Below are 6,271 nucleotides of genomic sequence, written 5' to 3'. Positions count from 1 at the left end.
GTCCTCTCTGGCATATTTACTTATAAATTTCTGATTTACAATACACTAACCCCTCCCTTGGGCCAGTCTGTTTCTGAAGCATGGTAAGCACAAAAGGATATGCTGTAACTGTCCTTTCTGTGGGGGAAAAAAAAAGAGAAAAAGGGAAAAAAAAGAAAAAATGTCTCTTTTACTCTGAAATCTATCTTCCCATATTTAAAGAAATTAATTATAAGGGGGACATTATATATATATATATGTACATGTATGCATGTGTATAAAAGAGAGACATTTAAGGGAAGCAGAAAAGGTGTTATTTAAGTAATAATGAAGAAGGCCAGACAGCATCTAATTCTTGGAGAGGATATCTTTTTTCGTAGGTGATTAGTGACCAATATTTATGTTGGATCTATATCAATATACATTTTAAGTTAGGATCATGTTAGTAGAATCTGTCTTCAGACCAGTTTAAAATTATTTTTCAGCTTCTCTCTCTCTGCCTTTAAAAATAATCACTGGTCACAAAAATTCTACATGCAAAACTTGGGTCCTTGTGCTGACTGAAATCCAGTGCAAGGTGGCTGGCTTAGCAAACATGTTGCTAATGCATAACTAAAAAAAAACCCAGCTGTGTTGATACCACAGTGCTAACCGGAGTAAAATGCAAGAGGGAAAGGTCTCCTCAGAAAAGCAAATACATATTTCCTGAAGTACTTATTAGAAGCTGATCTGTGAAATGAAGAAGGAAATTTTTCCTTCCTTAATTTCAGAGAGGAAGCAACCTTTTTGCTCATTTTAAAGAAATATTGTAATCATAAAATCCAAATGATATTAAAGAAGTTAGGTCATTTGGTAAATAGGACCCTGCAATTCTGAACACAGAAAAGCTGATGTGAAGTTCTGCATGCGGCAAGAGCAGCATCACCTTACATCACCAAAACGTCTGGCAACAGTTACTTTTTAGAGAGCTACCTCCTAAAAATAGATCTGCCAGTCGAGACAGTGAAACTGTAAGTGCTTTGGTTAGTCATCATAGACTAATGAGCTGGTTTTGAATATAATACGTAGTTTAAAATTACGAAGCATACTATTTTTGTGTGGTGCAGAAAAAGGTGATGAAAGATAAAAGAGGCTGTGAAGCTGACCGTAGCTGGACTTTGTTCACCTATTGTGATAGCAGTTACGCTCTCAATGAAAGGTTGATGGAGACCACCAAGAGAAGGGGGGAAAAAAAAAAGCTGCCAGAAAGTTCAGGAATGCATCAGGCTTCAAACTTAATAAAAATAATATAAATGTCGGCAGAGATTAGAGGAATTGAAATATGTAATTTTACTACTTTAACTCTGAAACAGCAATAAAACTTATCACAATAGGAGCCTGGCAACGCCTACACATATTAATTTTTCCCTTTAAAAAGTATGGAATCATTTCAACATGTGTTTTTATTTTTTCTTGTTAAAAATGGCTTTAACAAGTGGCAAAACTTCATCCTCCATAATTCTGGAAGCATTCTTTGTGAAGAAGCAGGTTTTCCCCTCTCAATATTCTTATTCTTTATGAAAGTAGCTAAAATCTACAAAAATGAGTCACTAAGTTCAAAAGACATAGAATTTCATTCAGAATTCAGTCTCCATTTGGGGTGTTTTGATACAAGAAGGACATCTAGCTAGACTACCCAGATGGATCTATGTGACCAGAAAAGTAAGTATGAGAGACAGAGCGTGTGTGTGTAACAAATGCAAAGTTGGCAACTCACAGTGAATTTTACAGTACTTGATTTTTGTTTTCTTCACTTAATAGCACAAGGCACTTTCAGAATTTAATTGTGGGAAAAACTGCAATGACCCTGATAAAAATAAGAGAGTAAAGGAAAACATTGCTCAATCATTCTTTTTCTTCGATCTTAAAAATAAATACTTGGGTTTTGAATACTAGGAGAGTAGCAATACCAGGGAAGAAGATCAGCCCAAATCTAGCACATAGTGAGCATCTTTTCTTTTCAACTTTTGGGAGCATTGAATTCTGAAGAAATGTCACAAATCTCTAGCCAAATTCTGGCCACTGTTTCATCATAGTAAACAACAGGAATAGTCTAATTAGTGGCAAATACTAAGCCACGTTATAGTCTCTTATACCACAGGAGCAATTCATGCTCTGGAATCTGGACTCGGTCCACAGCTACTAACTACGCATCTAACCAAGGATGCTACAAGTGCATCTTGGCTAGAGACGCAGTCATGAAGGCAAAACGTAATATTGGAACCAAGAGTGAAATCTAAGATGAACCTCCTTATGCCAAAGGCCGGTGAGGTAAGAAACAGAGCTGAGAGAAGACCATGAAGAGCTGAGTGGCTGCTCTTGCGATGAGAAAGATGGGAAGGATGAAGTTCCTTGAATGGTCTTTTAGACAGAGTGACCACTATCCTGTGGATCCATATTCCACAGATTCAGGCCTCTGCTGAGGCCATGGCAGTGCCAAATTAACTTTCCAAGACTTGGAAATAGCTAAATGACTGTTTTGCTGCTATTTGCAATCTGCTGCAGGAGGCTGTTGCCTTTTTTTCTTATCCTTCGATTCACAAAGCCCTGTTTCATTACAAGATAACACTGCAGAATGATGTCCATCTGCTCCTTCCATAAGAGAAATCTATTGAAATGCAAGCTTAAAAAAGCACGGTTCATCCTTGTAACGTCTTCTCATGGAGACCCAGAGGCTTACCGACCTCATGGGACGGATGTTTATCTGCATCATTCCCCAGACATTTCTGCTATTTGTGATTGCGGAAGATGTGCATGGTGTTTGCACCAGGAACAGTTGTCTTATTCCAGAAAAGTAATAGAATTTAACCACAGTCCTGTCACAGTGCTGAGGCTTTGCTGATTTTCAAGAATAAAGTCCAGGATGAAGTAGATTTTTAATGGCATAGGACTCACATGCTGTGTAAAAGATACTGAGGCATGCAATATCAGGTTTACATGGAACTAGAGTATTAGCAGCATTGTGGCAATTGTTCTGAGCTCCACATCTGTTCTATGTCCTTGGTATTAGCAATGGTTTTGGAAGCCTTTATATTGATTAAAAGCAACACAATACCAACCAGGTGTAATTTTCTTTCCCCTCCCCTTTATATCCTAGTAATAAAAACTTGATTCTCTGCGTAGAGGCTTCCATGAATGATGAGTTCAAAGGACTGCCAAATAACATAAAATGCACACTGCTCACTGAAGTTTCCAGAGTCATATACGTAATTTCCCCTCTTCCGTGTAACTGTCTTATAGCAGCACCCCTCTCTCATAATTTTTGTGTGAGAGAGCACACTATGGTTATTTAGCCAAGAATTAAAATTGCTACCAAGATTCTGTTACAGGCATCCATCACTTCTGTGTTTCTCAGCTGACAAATCAATGTCATTGCTTATGCTCCAGACTGCTTTTTCACTTCCACATTTTCCCAATCTCAAGAAACCCTACCAAAATAGCTATTGCAGTCTGGCTGGTCATGATCCCAAGCACTGTCCCTCTTGCTGATCGCATAATTGGGGTGGTGCAGAAGTTTTCCTCCAGGCTGTTAGCCTTGTGAGAACCAGCAGCAGCAGCAAGCAGCAATACAACTATGCCCTGGGTACAATGAAGATATTGAAGAGCTATCTTTGGGCTTTATTTAAAATATTCTGAAGTAATCATGGAGTACGCATGAGCTACGTGAGCTGGAGCAGGGTTCAGGGCAGAGGAGTCTGACTCCACGTGCTCCCACAAGGATAGTGTATGGACCAAATGTCTCCAGCCCAAAAGACTCACAATGTGGAGTGAGGCTTCACTACCTGACCGAGAAATTAGATGGTTGTCTATAAAACACACTGTCACAAAGACATTGTAGATTTATCTATAGTACTTCATCAGCATTCAAACCTCAAAAACATTGAGCTAGTCTATATTCAAAATACTGATCCAGTTCTGAAACAGTAATATTAAAGAGAAAATGTTACAATCTCAGAATAAGCAGGAGAGGATTTCAAGAAAGAAATTTGTTTAAAAACAGATACAACATATCATAAATTATGCTAGGCAGATAATTACTTCAAAAGAGCCCAAAACCTGAGTTTCAGATTATGCCTGCACAAGCTTAATTTTATGCCTACCAATTACCTCACCCAAAGTTGATTTAATAATTAAATAGTATATACAATATACGCATCTCATGCAAAGTCACGTCTCCTATAAAGTGAGACATACTAATACCACATATATTCAAGTACACATGAAACATTTTAAACTACAAGTCAAACTTGCAAAACTCTATTTTAAAGTCGTTTTCTTTCCTAAATTTACCCGCATGTTAGAATAATAAGATCCCAATTTCTCAGGTTTTAATTACACCGTAAGTTAAATGTTGGGGAAAAAAGATGATATAATGAAATGAGAGATAAATCTACAGTGACCAAAAATCTGACTATGAATTCAGTGAAGAAAAAATGATTGTAGTTTCTGGGATCAGAGATAGCTTTGAATGTACAGTAGCTCATTTGTTAATGAATGCAGAATGGCCAGTAAATAAGAGACCTGCTTCATTATGGCTGCCCCACAGTTACTCTAAACCTTATTTTGCAATAGCACGGGGAGAATAAAAACTTCTTAAGCTGGTTGTCCTTCACTCTGAGACAGGATAATCTTTGAGAAACATTTTACGGTGCATCTTTTGAAGAAAAGTGCATTAGTCTTTACTGAAAAAACATTTGGTTGACCTTGAAAATAAAGCATTCATGAGAAGTATGAGTAGAAGTTTTCATTATTCCTTAAGCCCTCCCTTCAGAGAGACAAAAAATTCCTCCCTCCATTGCCTCTCCACAATACCCAGTTGCCAGGCAACTGATCTTTTATGGTGGGTCTCTATGGCGACTGATGTACACAAAATCATAAATCCCATTACCTAGCTAAATACTAGGGCTGTGCTATAAAAAGAGAAAGAATCACTCTGAAGTTTAAAGAGATAATATAAAAGAGTGACAATGAGAGTAAAAAAAAAAAAAACAACTGCTGTTGCTGATATTATAGTTAATATGGTTCATGTTACTGAACTTTCTTTTTTTCCATTTTCCCACAAGCCATGTCAAACCATTTTTTGTCCTAATTTACTAAATACATTTTCAGCATAATTAAGCCACCTAAGGAAACCACTACACTTGACAGGTAAACCTTCAGCCACAATTAAGACCAATCTGTGCACAGAGGAATTGTGCTAACATTGTTACAGTGCTTTTAGGAGCCTCTGGGGTAGATAAATCAAAGCTGAAGATGGCTGGTAAGCTATAGTGGCTAAGCAGATAATCACACCACTCTTGCCTAGTGGAAAGTCAAAACAGAAAGGTAAAACACCTAGTTCACTTTTGCTCCCTATGAGCACACAGAGAAATTCAGGTTGGCCACAGAACCAGGTCAGATCTGAACACATGTTCATGGGTGCTCCAGAAGGATCTTACAGCTGCTTATACTACGGCAAAAGACCAGGACAAGGCAAACACCTAAACTGTCCAAGCAGAGTTTTCTTGAACTCAATGGTAGTAGTTCTAACATCCGTCTGGACACCCTTGTCAACAAGTCATTCTAGCAGCACCCTTAAAAGATGGAAGCCATGCAATTTTGCATCTTTTAGCAGAAAAAGGCTGCGTTTACATTTATTTGTTCTCCTGACTCTCTATTTATTTATATCCTTTACTGTATGTCACAGACAGGGAACCTCTGGGGCTTTTACCTTCTTAAATCCTACTTCCTTCTGGATAGGCTGTGTCTTTTAAGTACCAGTTGGTACCACAGTATCCCCCAAGATGGTATCTGTTTAGTTCTCTATGCTTTTTGTTACAATCCACGCATCTACAAGGTGACCCACAGCGGGCGTTTTTGTGACTCTGATTATGCTTTTAAATATGACCAACATGCAGTACTTCCAGGTAAAATTAAATCAATATATTCACAGATCTATTTGAATTCTGTTTAAAATCTGACCATATGTTTTCTTTCTTGAGTAGTGTGCATTCAAGTTACGCTCCCAAGAAGGAAAGAAATGATTGCACCCAAAATAGGTGTAGTACTTTTCTTATCTGCATTTATAGTGCAGATGAGCTGAACAATTTTAGAAGTAGATGTATGATTTGCAATTATGTATGTAATGATTATTTTTTAAAAGTATGTAAAAGTTAAAACTTATTTATGGCTGCAAACTAATAATAATAGCAAAGGTAGTATAGTTTTCAGTGTATACAGATTATGCTAAAGTACTGACTATACCTAATGGTAA

The sequence above is a fragment of the Gavia stellata genome, chromosome Z, assembly GCF_030936135.1.
Source record: "Gavia stellata isolate bGavSte3 chromosome Z, bGavSte3.hap2, whole genome shotgun sequence".
Lineage (NCBI taxonomy): Eukaryota > Metazoa > Chordata > Aves > Gaviiformes > Gaviidae > Gavia > Gavia stellata.
This window is presented reverse-complemented; position numbering follows the sequence as displayed.